This window comes from Oncorhynchus masou, chromosome 1, assembly GCF_036934945.1.
Source record: "Oncorhynchus masou masou isolate Uvic2021 chromosome 1, UVic_Omas_1.1, whole genome shotgun sequence".
NCBI classification, from domain to species: Eukaryota; Metazoa; Chordata; class Actinopteri; order Salmoniformes; family Salmonidae; genus Oncorhynchus; species Oncorhynchus masou.
The window spans coordinates 59,001,498-59,021,896 of NC_088212.1; the positions used below are offsets into that span (position 1 = coordinate 59,001,498).

At 45.2% G+C, this 20,399-nt stretch overlaps 1 protein-coding gene across 1 annotated transcript in view; it reads left to right on the top strand.

Moving 5' to 3' along the window:
* The first annotated feature begins 8,481 nt into the window (after positions 1-8,481).
* Positions 8,482-20,399, top strand: part of LOC135547295 (docking protein 4-like) — a 51,970-nt gene continuing 40,052 nt past the window's right edge. Inside the window, exon 1 of the mRNA XM_064976149.1 lies at positions 8,482-8,770. The gene's annotated coding sequence lies outside the window, so the exon portion shown is untranslated. The remainder of the gene's footprint in view (positions 8,771-20,399) is intronic.

Below are 20,399 nucleotides of genomic sequence, written 5' to 3' on the forward strand. Positions count from 1 at the left end.
ATGTTGTTTCTGTATTTTGCTGACATGTTTATACTACACACCAGTCATCAATACAAGTGACATTTGCCCCCGCACACCATACTGCGGAATCAAGGAGCAGCCTTCTCATATTCCATAACAATAACATGCATGCAAGAACCTGATAAGGTTCCCAGACACAGTGGAGAAAAACACAAATGACATTATGAGAGAAAAAAAGATTTTCAACCATGGTGTTCTTCTCTATAAAATCAGAATGATGTCTTCTTCTCTCTCACTCCCCCCCTACCCCTCTCTCTCTCTCTCTCTCTCTCCCTCTCTGTGTGAAATAAACAGTTGTGTGTTTCACTGCCTGGCTGTAGCTTGGATGTTTAAATTAACATAAACATCACGCACTCAGCCTCTGTCGGGAAAATAGCGTCTTTAACCCCGTAGGGGATGGAGTTGGTGATGGGGTTACGGGGGGGGGGGGCGTGTGATAATGCAGTGGCGTGTGAAATGTGGAGCAGCGAGTCATATTTCTCCCAGACACTCAGCACTAGCTCTCAAATGCTGCCATATGGCCCCGATTAAACTCATTTATGAAAGTCCCCCCCCCCCCCCCACCCACACACCACACACACACACACACACACACACACACACACACACACACTGGATGCTTAGTCTGCTGCTGCGTCTCCAAAGTGTTTGTCCTCTGCACTCAATTAGAAGTGTGTGTGTGTGTGTGTGTGTGCGTGCGCACGTTTTCCTCTTTAAAGGTTACCAGAGGGAGACACATGTACTAGTACCCTGAGGTTGTCTATGATGTTGCTGTTGCTAATATAGATGAAAGAATGGGCCGTCCCACTCACTCTCTTTAAACAGAGCCTGAGCTGTCCTCTCTAGACCACTAGAAGGAGAAGGCAGAACCAGCTGTGGTTCTGTCAGTATCAGACATAGCTGAAGGCTTCCTACAACAGACTGGGATGAAGATTAATGAACACAAACAGAAATGAAATAACGCTTCACATGAGGTACACATCAAGGCCCATTTTAAAGGCTGGCGTGAAAAAGCTTGTTTGTTGGTGGCAAATCAAATCAAATGTTATTAGTCACATGTGCCGAATACAACAGGTGTAGACCTTACAGTGAAATGCTTACTAACGAGCCCTAACCAACAATGCAGTACAAATAAGAATAAGAAATAAAAGTAGCAAGTAATTAAAGAGCAGCAGTAAAATAACAATAGCGAGACTATGTACAGGCACGTACCGGTACAGAGTCAATGTGCAGGGGCACCAGTTAATCGAGGCAATTGAGGTAATATGTACATGTAGGTAGAGTTATTTAAGTGTCTATGCATAGATAATAACAACAGAGAGTGGCAGCGGTGTAAAAGAAGGGGGGGCAATGCAAATAGTCTGGGTAGCCATTTGATTAGATGTTCAGGAGTCTTATGGCTTGGGGGTAGAAGCTGTTTAGGAGCCTCTTGGACCTAGACTCGGCGCTCCTGTACCCTTGCCATGTGGTAGCAGAGAGAACAGTCTATGACTAGGGTGGCTGGAGTCTTTGACAATTTTTAGGGCCTTCCTCTGACACCGCCTGGTATAGAGGTCCTGGATGGCAGGAAGCTTTGCCCCAGTGATGTACTGGGCCGTATGCACTACCCTCTCTAGTGCCTTGTGGTCTTAGGCCGAGCAGTTACCATACCAGGCAGTGATGCAACCAGTCAGGTTGCCCTCGATGGTGCAGCTGTAGAACCTTTTGAGGATCTGAGGACCCATGCCAAATCTTTTCAGTCTCCTGAGGGGGAATGGGTTTTGTCGTGCCCTCTTAATGACTGTCTTGGTGTGCTTGGACCATGTTAGATTGTTGGTGATGTGGACACCAAGGAACTTGAAGCTCTCAACCTTCTCCACTACAGCCCCGTCAATGAGAGTGGGGGCGTGCTCGGTCCTCTTTATCCTGTAGTCCACAATCATCTCCTTTATCTTGATCACGTTGAGGGAGAGGTTGTTATCCTGGCACCACACGGCCAGGTCTCTGACCTCCTCCCTATAGGCTGACTCGTCGTTGTCGGTGATCAGGCCTACCACTGTTGTGTTATCTGCAAACTTATTGATGGTGTTGGAGTCATGCCTGGCCGTGCAGTCATGAGGGAACAGGGAGTACAGGAGTGGACTAAGCACACACCCCTGAGGGGCCCCTGTATTTAGGATCAAAGTAATTCATGGCTACAGACGTGAGTGCTACAGGTCAGTAGTCATTTAGGCAGGTTACCTTAGTGTCCTTGGGCACAGGAAACTGTGGGGGTTTGCTTAAAACATGTTGGTATTACAGACTTGGACATTGAGAGGTTGAAAATGTCAGTGAAGACACTTGCCAGTTGGTCAGCGCATGCTCGCAGTATACGTCCTGGTAATTCATCTGGCCCGGCGGCCTTGTGAATGTTGACCTGTTTAAAGGTCTTGCTCACATTGGCTACTGAGAGCGTTAACACACAGTCATCCAGAATAGCTGGTGCTCTCGTACATGCTTCAGTGTTGCTTGCCTCGAATCTAGCATAAAAGGCATGTAGCTCCTCTGGTAGGTACGCGTCACTGGGCAGCTCGCGTCTGGGTTTCCCTTTGTAGTCCGTAATGCTTTTCAAGCACAGCCACATCCGATGAGCGTCAGAGCCAGTGTAGTCGGATGCAATCTTAATCCTGTATTGATGCTTTGCGAGTTTGATGGTTCGTCGGAGGGCATAGTGGGATTTCTTATAAGCGTCCGGATTCGTGTCCCGCTCCATGAAAGCGGCAGCTCTAGCCTTTAGCTCGATATTGCCTATAATCCATTACTTCTGGTTGTGATATGTGCGTACAGTCACTGTGGGGACGACGTCTTCGGCACTGTCTGTGTGTTTGTTTTTGTGCTGTTTGTGTGTGTGTGTATGTGTGTGTTTGTGTGTGTATGTGTGTGCGTGCACGTGTCTGCCTGCATGCATGCTAGTGTGTGTGAGCAGACAGAGGCCTGTCAGTGCATGCCCTGGTGTCTGTCTTTTGTCCCCTGTCAGCATTATCACAGACGCTTATCAACTCAGCGGCACCAGTCTCTCTCTGGACAGATTCCTTTCTGAACACCCACTCATCCTCCGTCCAACCCCTCCCCAGGCCTCCACTTCCCTCCCCTGCCTCCGCCAGCGCCACCATGTGATAGCACTCAAGGGCATCTTTTAAAGAACGTAAGCAGAGATGTATTGTGGGAGAACAGATCCATTATAGTACAATGCATTTACGCTGAAGGATGTAAATGTGCGTACTCTTTTGTATGCCTAATGACTACATGTCTTTGAAATCTACCTGAGCCTGACTGAGAAGGGTGTTGCCCTATAATTATAACAGGGAGGTTGAAATTCTCCATTCTCAATCTCAATGCAAAGTACAGTACCAGTCAAAAGTTTGGACACACTTACTCATTCAAGGGGTTTTCTTTATTAGTACAATTTTCTACATTGTAGAATAATAGTGGACATCAAAACTGTGAAATAACACATAAGGAATCATATAGTAACCAAAAAAAGTGTTAAACAAACCAAAATATACACTGCTCAAAAAATAAAGGGAACACTTAAACGACACAATGTAACTCCAAGTCAATCACACTTCTGTGAAATCAAACTGTCCACTTAGGAAGCAACACTGATTGACAATACATTTCACATGCTGTTGTGCAAATGGAACAGACAACAGGTGTAAATTATAAGCAATTAGCAAGACACCCCCAATAAAGGAGTGGTTTTGCAGGTTGTGACCACAGACCACTTCTGTTCCTATGCTTTCTGGCTGATGTTTTGGTCACTTTTGAATACTGGCGGTGCTTTCACTCTAGTGGTAGCATGAGACGGAGTCTACAACCCACTCAAGTGGCTCGGGTAGTGCAGCTCATCCAGGATGGCACATCAATGCAAGCTGTGGCAAGAAGGTTTGCTGTGTCTGTCAGCGTAGTGTCCAGAGCATGGAGGCCAGTACATAAGGAGACATGGAGGAGGCCGTAGGAGGGCAACAACCCAGCAGCAGGACCACTACCTCCGCCTTTGTGCAATGAGGAGCAGGAGGAGCACTGCTAGAGCCCTGCAAAATGACCTCCAGCAGGCCACAAATGTGCATGTGTCTGCTCAAACGGTCAGAAACAGACTCCATGAGGGTGGTATGAGGGCCCGACGTCCACAGGTGGGGGTTGTGCTTACAGCCCAACACCGTGCAGGACGTTTGCCATTTGCCAGAGAACACCAAGATTGGCAAATTCGCCACTGGCGCTCTGTGCTCTTCACAGATGAAAGCAGGTTCACACTGAGCACATGTGACAGACGTGACAGAGTCTGGAGACGCCGTGGAGAACGTTCTGCTGCCTGCAACATCCTCCAGCATGACCGGTTTGTCATGGTGTGGGGTGGCATTTCTTTGGGGGACGCACAGCCCTCCATGTGCTCGCCAGAGGTAGCCTGACTGCCATTAGGTACCGAGATGAGATCCTCAGACCCCTTGTGAGACCATATGCTGGTGCGGTTGGCCCTGGGTTCCTCCTAATGCAAGACAATGCTAGACCTCATGTGGCTGGAGTGTGTCAGCAGTTCTTGCAAGAGGAAGGCATTGATGCTATGGACTGGCCCGCCCGTTCCCCAGACCTAAATCCAATTGAGCACATCTGGGACATCATGTCTCGTTCCATACACCAACGCCACGTTGCACCACAGACTGTCCAGGAGTTGGCGGATGCTTTAGTCCAGGTCTGGGAGGAGATCCCTCAGGAGACCATCCGCCACCTCATCAGGAGCATGCCCAGGCATTGTAGGGAGGTCATACAGGCACGTGGAGGCCACACACACTACTGAGCCTCAAAGTTGGATCAGCCTGTAGTGTGGTTTTCCACTTTAATTTTGAGTGTTACTCCAAATCCAGACCGCCATGGGTTGATAAATTTGATTTCCATTGATAATTTTTGTGTGATTTTGTTGTCAGCACATTCAACTATGTAAAGAAAAAAGTTTTAATAAGAATATTTTATTCATTCATATCTAGGATGTGTTATTTTAGTGTTCCCTTTATTTTTTGAGCAGTGTATTTTATACTTGAGATTCTTCAAAGTAGCCACCCTTTGCCTTGATGACAGCTTTGCACACTCTTGCCATTCTCCCAACCAGCTTCACTTGGAATGCTTTTCAAACCGTCTTGAAGGACTTCCCACATATGTTGAGCACTTGTTGGCTGCTTTTCCTTCACTCTGCGATCCTACTCATCCCAAACCATCTCAATTGGGTTGAGGTAGGGTGATTGTGGAGGCCAGGTCATCTGATGCAGCATCACTCTCCTTCTTGGTCAATTCGCCCTTACACAGCCTGGAGGTATGCTGGGTCATTGTCCTGTTGAAAAACAAATGATAGTCCCACTAAGTGCAAACCAGATGGGATGGTGTATCGATGTAGAATGCTGTGGTAGCCATGCTGGTTAAGTGTGCCTTGAATTCTAAATAAATCACCAGCAAAGCAGCCCATACCATCACACCTCCTCCTCCATGCTTCACGGTGGGAACCACACATGCGGAGATCATCTGTTCGCCTACTCTGCGTCTCACAAAGACACAGTAGTTGGAACAAAAAATCTCAAATTTGGACTCATCAGACCAAAGGACAGATTTCCACCGGTCTAATATCCATTGCGCATGTTTCTTGGCCCAAGCAAGTCTCTTCTTCTTATTGGTGTCCTTTAGTAGTGGTTTCTTTGCAGCAATTTGACCATGAAGGCCTGATTCACTCAGTCTCCTCTGAGCAGTTTATGTTGAGATGTGTCTGTTACTTGAACTCTTTGATGCATTTGGGCTGCAATTTCTGAGGCTGGTAACACTATTCTTTTTTTTACCCGCTTTTCTCCCCAATTGGTAGTAGTTACTGTCTTGTCTCATCGCTGCAACTCCCGTATGGACTCGGGAGAGACAAAGGTCGAGAGCCATGAGTCCTCTGAAACACAACCCAACCAAGCCACACTGCATCTTGACACAACACACATCCAACCCAGAAGCTAGCTGCACCAATGTGTCGGAGGAAACACCGTACACCTATCGACCTGGTCAGCGTGCACTGCGCCCATCCCGCCACAGGAGTCACTAGTGCACAATGAGACAAGGATATCCCTGCTGGCCAAACCCTCCCTAACCCGGGCGACACTGGGCCAATTGTGGGCCAAACATTTTTTTTGTTTCTACATGATTCCATGTGTTATTTCATAGTTTTGATGTCTTCATTACTATTCTACAATGTAGAAACTAGTCAAAAATAAAGAAAATCCCTTGAATGAGTAGGTGTGTCCAAACTTTTGGCTGGTACTGTATGTCAGGCTGAAAACAACAGACTTGGACTGTTTGATCAAGCAATGTTGCATACATCTCTTTTGTTGTTGTTCTGGATGAATGATCCCTGAGCTCTAATAGGCACGGTGTTGGTAGTTTGGCACAGAAATATGCACATAATACCACTTTTTTTTGTTCGTGTTGAAATCTTCCCTGACTGCATTTATGCCTCTGAAAATCAATGCAGAGGAGCCACTTAAAACTGTTGAGACACTACTCTAGTAAGAGAAACCACCATTATGTAAGACACTCAACAGAGGGAGACTAAGAGGTTGGGTCCACAATGGGAAATGTGTTCAAGAGGTCACCAGAGGACACCGTTCAGTGTGTTTGGGACAGGACAGGATGGGTATGGGGGGGGTCATTCCATCACCAGCAGCGAAGCCTGTATCCTCTGAGCTCGTGAGACTCTGCTGCTTTGTTGCACATCACTTCCTGCGCCTCTCTGTTGTCAGGATGGACGCCAGGCAGGAGGAGGGGTGGGGGGTTAAAGTTTCCAGTGTCATCACTTTTCTGTTCCGCTCTAACCCTGGATCCCTTAACCCCTACAAAAAGTCAGGAACCCCCTCCTTAAACCAAGCAAACTATTTCTACCCCCCTCTTCCTCCTCCTATTTCCCCGTACCTCTATTACAGGAACAGACCTTTAACAGATAAACTGTGGTCTGACACAGTATGATGCACGGACAAACACAAGTGTTAAATTGCCTGCACCACAAGCCTGGTTTCTTTGTTTAACTGTATGCTCTAGTGAGTCAGATGTTTGTCTTTGACTGGAGAGGTATCATCTATATCTGTTTATCCTTACTGTCTGTAATGGATATGAATCACCAGCATCTTCCTGTGTTTATCAGCACTCTGCTCCTCTCTCATTTGTCTCTGCCTATCTCTACTTTCAGTCTGTCACTCCGACTGCAGCTGTTCAGCTCCAATCACCCCTGTTCAGTCTCCTGCAAGAGCAGAAAGCCCCGTTCTGTGCAGCTTGACCTTCCTTAGTGTGCATACAAGTATGTGAATTTCTATGGTTTGTTTGGGTGTGCAGCCTCCATGTAATTCACCTGAAATATCCTTGCTGCCCACAAAGGACTATGCCTAAGTGAAACAGCTCAGGTGTACCTGTCTTGATGACCTGTCAGTATCCTATAATTATTTAGCATTTCTATGATAATATTCTCACCTGATTCACCAAGAGATTGATTACCCTTCATAGTGACTGATGAGGATATCCTCTGCTGGTACAGTACAGTGGAGCATTGCCAGCATGAGCATTTACAATACACTCGCAACACCAGCGAGCTGGTCCAACAATAATCCATCACTTCCGTCATAAGTGGTACAGCCCCCCTGGGTCTCCCCGGGTTGACCCCTTTAAAACTTTCTAGTAGTGCCCCGGCGAAGTGGGGAGTTAAAGGCTGCCGGTCACAATTACACACTAGCGGCGGTCACACCCACATTGTCTTCTGTGATATTTGAGTAAGGATACGAGGTATGATAGATGGTGAAACAGTCAGCCTTTGAACTACATAGGCAGGTAGCCTAGTGGTTAGAGCGTTGGATTAGTAACCGGAAGGTTGCAAGATCGGAACCCTGAGCCGACAAGGTAAAAATATTTTGTTCTACCCCTGAGCAAGGCAGTTAATCCACTGTTCCTTGGCTGCCTTGAAAATAAGAATTTGTTCTTCACTGACTTGCTTAGTAAAATGTAAATAGAGGATTGCTGGTGATATCATTGTTGCATAAAGGCAATGCAAATACATCACTTTTTATATTCGGGTTCATCTCACCACTTTGTGACAGGTAATATTCCGACTTAATATCCTGTAAACTATATGATACATTTGTTGTACTAAATTTGCACAGAGCACACACCACGAACTTGGTAGGCCTATATCGAAACACGCAGAGTAGGCTACATGTTAAATATTTGAAGATGCTTAAAATTTTGCATTTCCGAGAAAGATGTATCAAATATGGTAAAATGCTGCTCTCACTGTGAATGAGTACCCAATTGGAAAGTATGAATAAATGATATGTGCACAGCTCTTGGAGTTTTACGGTAAAATGGTGGCTGCTGAAACGTGGCTGGCTGAAATTGTGTCTATTTTGTTGGCGGCTCTGATCCGCTCCGTACAGCCCTATACAGTCATTGGTACAGCTCTGAGCAGCGCCAGCCGGACTGGACAGAAGAGATCGCCGCCAGTTATCCGTGAAGAGCGAATCACCTCGGCGCGTTCGTCACAAATAAAACCACACAGCCAGAAGGCAGCCTATTCTCTGTCGATTCATGGAATTATTGTCAGGTGGCGTAGGTTGCATTTATTACCAATTCAGTTCGATAGTTGTGGCTTCTACCCATCCTGCCTGAAGGTCACAAGCGGAGCTGCTCAGCACCGACCGCCGCGCCCCTTCAGGACTTCGTCACCCAGGTAAATGTTTTGGAGCGTTAAATCGATTAACATGGTGTACATTGTGTGTATAATGAGCAATTGTTTTGAGGTGTTGCTTTTACTAAGTTGCATTGCTTGCAACGTGGATGATATTAGATGATTCTATAATGCTATTTTGTTTTAAAGTCTACTGCAACTGGAAAGTATAGCCTATGTCAGCTTGTTTTAATTCTGCATATGGAGGGAGTTATTTTGGAAAAGTATGCTTGTTATTGTAAATGTATATCATTTTTTTATATATATATATATATATATATATATATTTTACCATTATCCATCTCCAATCGCCAATTGTAGACTGCATAAACCCAAAATTATTTTGCCTAGGCTACATGTAATAAGACTAACTGAATTTTCCTCTAAGCATATTCAAGATTATATGGCTATTTTTAACTATTGGCTATATACATTTAAAACATAAATAGTTGACGGGTATGGCTTTGGGCTGATAGTTTATATTCTCTACATCGGATAAGACCTATTGATTGAGAGTGGGCGTTTGGCAGTAAGCAATGTATAAAAAAAACCGTGTGCGTGTGCGGAGAGAGAGAGAGAGAAAGAGATATGTCACATGAATATTTTACACACATTATAGGTGTATATTTATATGAAATAATGAGGGGTATTGCATCAATGAAATGAATTTAGAACAGATCTAAATAATTCAGATTGAATTACTGTAGCCTACATGTGAAATTAACAAAATGTTGGGGCCTGTTATAATTTTTTTGTTTAATGGGGGAAAAAAGACTTAAAGTAGGCCTATCTAGATTGGTGACATTTAGCAAATTCCACTAAAGGTGTAATAACAACTCAATGTGGAATTGCCTGGCACCATGTAAATCCCAAGACAATTAGCCTAATTAAATTGAAATAGTACCTTTAGTTGTATTTTTCTCTTGCAGATCAACGAGCATGTTTCACCCAGCTAATGAAACCGTGTCTGCTCTTATCTCGCTGGTCATAAACAAGTCATCCAGAACGCATAATAAATTAGCTTGATGAATCTGTTCAACATAATGCTAAATCTCTGGCACGAGTGAGGTCCACAGTGGTTGTTTCCTGCAGTAGTAATCTTTGGTAAACCGCTTTGAGATATAGTTGACAGTATGAAAACATTAACCTGTGGCCGGAAAATCAAACGATTCTCTTTCGATTGTTCTATAGGCTTAGTGGGTGTAAACATTGTATTGCGACTGCGTGTGGCGCTAATGAACAATGACCATGTATGTTATAGGAAAATAGAAATCATGCAGTATATTTCTATGAGAAGCTGTGGAGATGAGAGGCAACATGTCAGACATGGCCTTGTCAAATGGCCTTGCAGAGTTGACTTGCGTCCGATGCGAGGTTCCAGGGACCGTGCCTTGTCTCTGTGCGCACACAGCTGTTTGTTGTAACACACACAGCGGGTCGCTGTCGGGGTTTGTTTGCATCATAGCTGAACTCCCGCAGGGAGAGTGATTATTGATGTGTTATGAATGATGCGGAGACATGATTATATTACCATTTTTGTATATCCTACTGTACTGCTTACGATTTGTTTGTGTGCGCGTGTGTGCATGTGTGCGTGGCACAGCTGTCAAGGTATAGAGACAGACGTTTAGCGTTTTTTCCAACGCTAACCCGGTGTGACCACAGCTCTATTGGAACCACACTAAATAATAGTTCGATTTAGAGAAGATCGACAATGAGGAGAGAATTCAAGGCAATTCACCGTTAGCAGCGCTGCCGCAGAGACAAAGAGCACTTTCTCTCCCAGCTGCCGTACACTGAATGATTCTAGCCAATTCCAGGCCTTGGCTGCCTGGCACAAATTGCATGCCAACCGGCGATGTCTTCAAGTGGGCGTCAATACTGTGTCCCGCTCTAAAAAAAAAAAACCGAGGAGGGATGATAGGCAGGCCAGTGGATATAACACTACGTTAGCCTATAGCCTCACCCACACCCCCACCAATATCTCCTCCCTGCCATACTGAACAGTGTGAGGACGGTACGAGGACGGCAGTCACGAATCTTCTTTGGATACATCTATGACTGTGGACCTGCCTACATTCACTCTTTCACTCAGGGTTCTCAACGACTGTGGAATGGACAGGTCCGTGTTCATTGATTCATGTAACCGCAACCCTTCACATGGTATGGTCTCTCTGACTCACCTCCCTCTCTCTTTCTGTCTCTCTTTGCTGGCGCTACCATCATGGGCCGCTCGTTGGTGTTTAACAGAGCTGGGTGTGTGTATATTAGAGTATGGCAGGTCCAGGGTCAGTGGTTCAGGGGGTTATTTTACATTGACGTCTGTGGTACTTTACGGTGAAATGTCATCACTTTGTTTCCTACTGTCTGCTGTTATTACAGACAGTCAAACATGCAAATAAACTCAGACAGTGTGGGCTCTGGGTATAGCCAGTTAGCTCCCTCTGAACACACACACACAGGCATACACACACACGCATACACACACACACACGCATACACATACACACACACACACACACACACACACACACACACACACACACACACACACACACACACACACACACACACACACGCACACACACACACACACACACACACACACACGCACACACACACACGCACGCACACACACACACGCATACACACACGCATACACACACACGCATACACACGCACACACACACACACACGCATACACACACACACGCATACACACACACACGCATACACACACACACACACACACACACACACACACACACACACACACACACACACACACACACACACACACACACACACACACACACACACACACACACACACACACACACACACACACACAGACTGGATTGGGTTCTGGGAGATTGCAGGAATAAAAAGGAGGCACATCTGTGCTGTCCTCCCACTCCAACGGTCCATGTTTGCCCCCCCTGGTCTTTTGGCAGAGGTGGTCATGTTGTGTGTCTGTGTTGGTGTGTATGCTGGCAGAGATGGCTTAGTAGGATTTAGTAGCGTTCTGTATGATCAATATGCTCCTGTCTTACTGTGAAATGAGTCAGAAAGGGCAATGTGGAGCCGGACTGCTGCTGTTGCTATGGGGGAAGAAGGGTACTCAGTTTCCATCAAGGGAAACAATGACTTGTGTGTCAATGTCACCACGGCCTGTGCTGTTTTCTGGGCGCTTTGGGCTGCTTTTTATCCACAATATGTTTGTGTGGACATGCGTGTGGGTATGAAAGAAAAAGGTATTGTCTTTTTCTGTTCCTCTTTGTGTTGTTTTGGAAATGTCTATGTGGGTGAGAGAGAGAGAATTTACTGTAAAGGACCACATAAATCATTCAGAGCGATGTTCTGTGCAATGAGGGCGGTGCAAGAGCTAAGATATGTGTTTTACATGTAGGTTAGAGTGCATGGCATACTATTTAAAAAAACAACAACATTATGTCACCTTTATTTAACCAGGTAGGCCAGTTGAGAATAAGTTCTCATTTACAACTGCGACCTGGCCAAGATAAAGCAAAGCAGTGTGACACAAACAACAACACAGAGTTACACATGGAATAAACAAACATACAGTCAATAACACAATAGAAAAGTATATATACAGTGAGTGCAAATGAGGTAAGATAAGGGAGGTAAGGCAATAAATAGCCCATAGTGGCAAAATAATTACAATTTAGCAATTAAACACTGGAGTGATAGATGTGCAGAAGATGAATGTGCAAGTAGAGATACTGGGGTGCAAAGGACCAAAAAAATAAATAACAGTATGGGGATGAGGTAGTTGGATGGGCTGTTTACAGATGGGCTATGTACAGGTGCAGTGATCTGTGAGCTGCTCTGACAGCTGTGCTTAAAGTTAAAGAGGGAGATATGAGTCTCCAGCTTCAGTGATTTTTGCAATTTGTTCCAGTCATTGGCAGCAGAGAACTGGAAGGAAAGGCGGCCAAAGGAGGAATTGGCTTTGGGGGTGACCGGTGAAATATACCTGCTGGAGCGCGTGCTACGGGTGGGTGTTGCTACGGTGACCAGTGAGCTGAGATAAGGGGGGGCTTTACTTGGCAAAGACTTATAGATGACCTGGAGCCAGTGGGTTTGGCAACGAATATGAAGTGAGGGCCAGCCAACGAGAGCGTACAGGTCACAGTGGTGGGTACTATATGGGGCTTTGGTGACAAAATGGATGGCATTGTGATAGACTGCATCCAATTTGCTGAGTAGAGTGTTGGAGGCTATTTTGTAATGACATCTCCGAAGTTAAGGATAGGTAGGATAGTCAGATTTACGAGGGTATGTCTGGCAGCATGAGTGAAGGAGGCTATGTTGCGAAATAGGAAGCCGATTTCTAGATTTAATTTTGGATTGGAGATGCTTAATGTGAGTCTGGAAGGAGAGTTTACAATCTAACCAGACACCTAGGTATCTGTAGTTGTCCACATATTCTAAGTCAGAACCGTCCAGAGTATTGATGCTGGACAGGCGGGCAGGTCCTGGCAGCGATTGGTTGAAGAGCATGCATTTAGTTTTACTTGCATTTAAGAGCAGTTGGAGGCCACGGAAGGAGTGTTGTATGGCATTGAAGCTCATCTGGAGGTTAGTTAACACAGTGTCCAAAGAAGGGCCATAAGTATACAGAATGCTATCGTCTGCGTAGAGGTGGATCAGAGAATCACCAGCAGCAAGAGCGACATCATTGATGTATACAGAGAAATTGTGTCGGCCCGAGAATTTAACCCTGTGGCACCCCCATAGAGACTTCCAGAGGTCCGGACAACAGGCCCTCCAATTTGACACACTGAACTCTATCTGAGAAGTAGTTAGTGAACCAGGCGAGGCAGTCATTTGAGAAACCAAGGCTGTTGAGTCTGCCTATAAGAATGTGGCGATTGACAGAGTCGAAAGCCTTGGCCAGGTCGATGAATACAGCTGCAACATATTGTCTCTTATTGATGGCGGTTATGATATCTGGAACAGTTTGGGTCTAGAGTGTCTCCCCCTTTGAAGAGGGGGATGACCGTGGCAGCTTTCCAATCTTTGGGGATCTCAGACGATACGAAAGAGATGGGGGGGGGGGGGGGTGTACTCTATGTGTGGCAGTAACCAGCACCTGGAGACAAACAGAGGGAGATGGATGGAGGTTGAGAACGATGGGGATGCATAGAGTAGGATGATAGATGGGTGGAGGTTGAGAACGATGGGGATGCATAGAGTAGGATGATAGATGGGTGGAGGTTAAGAACGATAGGGATGCATAGAGTAGGATGAAAGATGGATGCGGATAATTGTTTTGCCATAAAGTGCCCCCTTCCCCTTCCTGATATGAAAGTCATCTGTTTGAATACAACACCCCTTCACCCCCAATATGAGCTACCATACCAACCCTTTCACATGCATGCACAGATATGATCAACATTAAAATAGACTGCCAGCCACTTGAGGACGGACATACAGAGATATACTGTAGACTGACCGACAGTGTTTGTGCAGTATGTTTCCAGTGGAGACTAGCTGACTTGCTGTTCACTGTTGCTGCTGCTGCTGTATCTGGGGACTGGGGCTGGGAGAGAGCAGGGCATTGTGGGAGTAGTCTGGTTCTGGTTGGTTGGCTCTGGCTCAGTCTCCAGCAGGCAGCCAGGGCCCAGCCCCACTCTGACAGCAGAAAGAGAGAGAGAGTGAGGGAAGGAGAAAGAGAGGGCCTGTAATTAGCACCAGGGGCTGGCTGCCACATTCCACATCTGTAAATTACAGAGTGTAGTGGCCTGCCTACCTACCCGCCTGTCTGTCTGCTGAGCCGATAGAGCGTCCAGCTCCCTGCCATACAACCCTGTCTTTTCCTTCTCTGCCTTCGACTGGCTGATCCTATCCAGACCCCCCCCCATCTCCCTCTCCCTCTCTCTCTCTCTCTCTCTCTCTCTCTTTCAATTCAATTTTAGGGGCTTTATTGGCATGGGAAACGTCTCTCTCTCTCAATCCAATCCAATTCAATTCAAGGGGCTTTATTGGCTTGGGAAATGTATTAACATTGCCAAAGCAATTGAGGTAGATATTATACAAAAGTGAAATAAACAATAAAAAAACAATAAAAAAAACAATAAAAATTAACAGTAAACATTTAACATACAGAAGTTTCAAAATAATAAAGACATTACAAATGCCATTTTATCTATTTATACAGTGTTGTAAGAATGTACAAATTGTTAAGTACACAAGGGAAAATAAATAAGCATAAATATGGGTTGTATTTACAATGGTGTTTGTTCTCCACTGGTTGCCCTTTTCTTGTGGCAACAGGTCACAAATCTTGCTGCTGTGATGGCACACTGTGGTATTTCACCCAGTAGATATGGGAGTTTTTCAAAATAGGGTTTGTTTTCGAATTCTTTGTGGATCTGTGTAATCTGAGGGAAATATGTGTCTCTAATATGGTCATACATTGGGCAGGAGGTTAGGAAGTGCAGCTCAGTTTCCACCTCATTTTGTGAGCAGTGTGCACATAGCCTGTCATCTCTTGAGAGCCATGTCTGCCTACGGCAGCCTTTCTCAATAGCAAGGCTATGTTCACTGAGTCTGTACATAGTCAAAGCTTTCCTTAAGTTTAGGTCAGTCACAGTGGTCAGGTAGTCTGCTACTGTGTACTCTCTGTTTAGGGCCAAATAGCATTCTAGTTTGCTCTGTTTTTTTGTTAATTCTTTCCAATGTGTCAAGTAATTATCTTTTTGTTTTCTCATGATTTGCTTGGGTCTAATTGTGCTGCTGTCCTGGGGCTCTGTTGGGTGTGTTTGTGTTTGTGAACAGAGCCCCAAGACCAGCTTGCTTAGGGGACTCTTCTCCAGGTTCATCTCTCTGTAGGTGATGGCTTTGTTATGGAAGGTTTGGGAATCGCTTCCTTTTAGGTGGTTGTAGAATTTAACGTCTCTTCTCTGGATGTTGATAATTAGCGGGTATCGGCCTAATTCTGCTCTGAATGCATTATTTGGTGTTCTACGTTGTACACGGAGGATATTTTTGCAGAATTCTGCATGCAGAGTCTCAATTTGGTGTTTGTCCCATTTTGTGAAATCTTGGTTGGTGAGCGGACCTCAGACCTCACAACCATAAAGGGCAATGGGATCTATGACTGATTCAAATATTTTTAGCCAGATCCTAATTGGTATGTTGAATTTTATGTTCCTTTTGATGGCATAGAATGCCCTTCTTGCCTTGTATCTCAGATCGTTCACAGCTTTGTGGAAGTTACCTGTGGCGCTGATGTTTAGGCCAAGGTATGTATAGTTTTTTGTGTGCTCTAGGGCAATGGTGTCTAGATGTAATTTGGATTTGTGGTCCTGGTGACTGGACCTTTTTTGGAACACCATTATTTTGGTCTTACTGAGATTTACTGTCAGGGCCCAGGTCTGGCAGAATTTGTGCAGAATATCTTGGTGCTGCTGTAGGCCCTCCTTGGTTGGTGACAGAAGCACCAGATCATCAGCAAACAGTAGACATTTGACTTCAGATTCTAGTAGGGTGAGGCCGGGTGCTGCAGACTTTTCTAGTGCCCGCGCCAATTTGTTGATATATATGTTGAAGATGGTGGGGTTTAAGCTGCATCCCTGTCTCACCCCACGGCCCTGTGGGAAGAAATGTTTGTGTTTTTGCCTATTTTAACCGCACACATGTTGTTTGTGTACTTGGATTTTATAACGCTGTGTGTTTTACCCCCAACACCACTTTCCATCAATTTGTATAGCAGACCCTCATGCCAAATTGAGTCGAAGACTTTTTTGAAATCAACAAAACATGAGAAGACTTTGCCTTTGTTTTGGTTTGTTTGGTTGTCAATTAGGGTGTGCAGGGTGAATACATGGTCTGTTGTACGGTAATTTGGTAAAAAGCCAATTTGACTTTTGCTCAGTACATTGTTTTCATCGAGGAAATGTACGAGTCTGCTGTTAATGATAATGCAGAGGATTTTCCCAAGGTTGCTGTTGACGCATATCCCATGGTAGTTATTGGGGTCAAATCTGTCTCCACTTTCGTGGATTGGGGTGATCAGTCCTTGGTTCCAAATTTTGGGGAAGATGCCAGAGCTAAGGATGATGTTAAAGAGTTTTAGTATAGCCAATTGGAATTTGTTGTCTGTATATTTTATAATTTCATTAAGGATACCATCAAAACCACATGCCTTTTTGGTTTGGAGGGTTTTTATTTTGTCCTGCCCTGTCCTGTCCTGTCTTCTTTCTCTCTCTCTCTCTCTCTCTCTCTCTCTCTCTCTCTCTCTCTCTGCACGTGTGTGTGTCCCTCTTGCTATATCCACTTGTCGCTCCCTCTCTGTGTGGGTAAATTTTTTCTCAATGCTTCCAGCATTTCACTCCTTGCACTCACTCTTTCTCTACCCTCTCTCTCTCTCTCTCTCTCTCTCCATCTCTGTCCCTCATCCCCTCCTCACTAGCTCTCTCTCATGTCTGCTACTGTGAGGTCAGGCCTACTGTTAGGCGGAGCTGTGTTGCCTCTTGTTTTATTCCACATCACATCCACAGCGTTTTCTTTTTTTCATGCTGTAATTTGGAGCAAAAGGCTCCCCTACTCCACTCACCTCCCCTGGGTCTGGGCTTCATTGATTTGTTTTTAACTTCAGTCCTCCATGGTGGCGGGCCGCAGCCGGCCCACATCGAGACGCCCTGCAAGGCCAGGGACGGAGCGACCATGCAGCAGCGTGTCTGTTTCCCTATGTGTAGTATGACTAGCTTTTCCCATGTCAGCTGAGGAATGTACAGTGCATCTGCGGGTGCAGACTAACTCAGAAGTATTTTTAAGGGAAAAGGGGCTGTGCTATTGTAAAATGGAAAACGTCTTTACGTATGAATGGATAACGTCATCACGGCTCAATTAAGTGTGAATGCACATCCTTTCTCTTCAGAGAGGCAAGCAGAAGAAGTTTGCGTAGTTTAAATGGGTGTGGTTTTGTTTTCGGGTGGGGAAAGGAACATTTAGTGTTTGTGAGTGTGTGGATTAGTGAGTCTGTGAGTAAGAGTGAGAGCCCCCCCGGTGTCTGTGTGCATGTCCTGTGTGCTCCCCCGGTGTGCCGCGTCGCCATGTGTCCTCTGTGCGTCTCTGTGTCTGAGGCTGAGGCGGTGCTAATGGGACAGCTGTCTGGGCTGATGGATGAGGCCTGGCCAGGCTGAGATGGTGACCCTGTTGGGGGGTTGTCTGGGGAGCCTGCCCGCCTGATGGAGCACTTGCTCTGTCTGCTTGCCACCCGAAAGTGAGCTGACAGGGACCGCTCCGCCTCTCTCTCTCTCTCTCTCTCTCTCTCTCTCTCTCTCTCTCTCTCTCTCTCTCTTCCTGACACTCTCTCCATTTGACCCCGGCCTGTACCACTAGTATGCCTTTGTTGATGGATGGCAGAACGGTACCCAGTTCCCAGCGACTGTCACTGTCCCACAGTTCAACAGACTCCCTGTCCAGTCTCTCTGACAGTGGATATCCGGAAAAGTGTTTCCAGTGGAACGTTGCTGGAGATGCAGTAATGTTAGGTGATTTTCCTCCAGTTCCTCCATAAATATATATAACGTTGCTGGAGATGCAGTAATGTTATGTGATTTTCCTCCAGTTCCTCCATAAATATATATAACGTTGCTGGAGATGCAGTAATGTTATGTGATTTTCCTCCAGTTCCTCCAGTTCCTCCATAAATATATATAACTTTGCTGGAGATGCAGTAATGTTATGTGATTTTCCTCCAGTTCCTCCATAAATATATATAACGTTGCTGGAGATGCAGTAATGTTATGTGATTTTCCTCCAGTTCCTCCATAAATATATATAACGTTGCTGGAGATGCCTTAATGTTATGTGATTTTCCTCCAGTTCCTCCATAAATATATATAACGTTGCTGGAGATGCAGTAATGTTATGTGATTTTCCTCCAGTTCCTCCATAAATATATATAACGTTGCTGGAGATGCAGTAATGTTATGTGATTTTCCTCCAGTTCCTCCATAAATATATATAACGTTGCTGGAGATGCAGTAATGATGTGATTTTCCTCCAGCAGTAATGTTCCAGTTCCTCCATAAATATATATAACGTTGCTGGAGATGCAGTAATGTTATGTGATTTTCCTCCAGTTCCTCCATAAATATATATATAACGTTGCTGGAGATGCAGTAATGTTATGTGATTTTCCTCCAGTTCCTCCATAAATCTATATAACGTTGCTGGAGATGCCTTAATGTTATGTGATTTTCCTCCAGTTCCTCCATAAATATATATAACGTTGCTGGAGATGCAGTAATGTTATGTGATTTTCCTCCAGTTCCTCCATAAATATATATAACGTTGCTGGAGATGCAGTAATGTTATGTGATTTTCCTCCAGTTCCTCCATAAATATATAATGTATAACGTTGCTGGAGATGCATTAATGTTATGTGATTTTCCTCCAGTTCCTCCATAAATATATATAACGTTGTATTGTCACATACACCAGAGAGGTGCAGTGAAATGTTGTTTTACATGGTAAGCCAGTAGTAGTAACACGCCCCTGGAGCAAATTAGGGTTAAGTGCCTTGCTCAAGGGCACATCGCCAGATTTGTCACTTTGTCGGCTCAGGTATTTGAACCAGCGACCTTTCGGGTTACTGGCTCAACGTTCTCACCGCCAGGCCACCTGCACGGTGTGATGGTCACAGGAGTTACTCCTGCTCTAGAATGACGTCATCACCAGGAGTAATGAGAACTATGTGGACATATCGGCTCCTTTTTTTTTTTTCAGGCACCAAAGGGGGAGGTTTACTATGATACCGGTATGATCTGTTCCAAACTGCTGATCCAGGATCTGTGTCCTAGCTCAACCCCCACGGGGAAACTAGAGGAAAAATACTGTTCCTGAATCAGGGCTTAGGTACTCTCAGCACATATATCAGCCCAGAGGGACAGCAGTTGTACTCTGAGACTGGTTCATTCTTACATCCTGTGTTCTCTCACTTAACAGACTTGAAGAGTGGATCTCCTGAGAGCTCCAAAGCATTTATAGAGGATCAGGCTAAACTTGAATCATTTATCCTGTTGACACAGAGATGTGTGTGTGTGTGTGTGTCTTTGTGCTGTGCATGTACTCCACGCCCTTTAACTCCACAAGCTGGTAGCTTTTCTTTCTTACAACCTTCGTCTTTCATCTTTTCACCTCGGCCCTGTATTCCCAGATTCCTTTCTGCATTGTTCACGGCCCCCTGCCTGTCTGTCTGAATGTCATTTTTTTTGCACGCGCCTCCCTGAATGTCTTTTAACTATAGCATTTTATGCAGAGAAGAGGCGAGTTCAGCCCTTCGTTTCAGGTAATTGCGTGTACAAGGTTTTTGTTTTCAGTATCATTTTTGGCTCTTCAAAATACATTTTCTCTTTCCCCCGATCTCTGTTTCCTTCTGTCTCTAGTGTGTGTGTGTGTGTGTGTGTGTGTGTGTGTGTGTGTGTGTGTGCGTGTTTAACCTTTATTTTAACAGGGAGCTATGCTGTGTGTGTGTGTGTGTGTGTCTGCCTCAAATTGTATCTTCTAATCACAACCACAAGGGCGGCGCCATACTCATAGTGCCCCTACCACCTTGTGTGACAGCAGATCTACAGTCTGGTGTGTTATCTGCAGT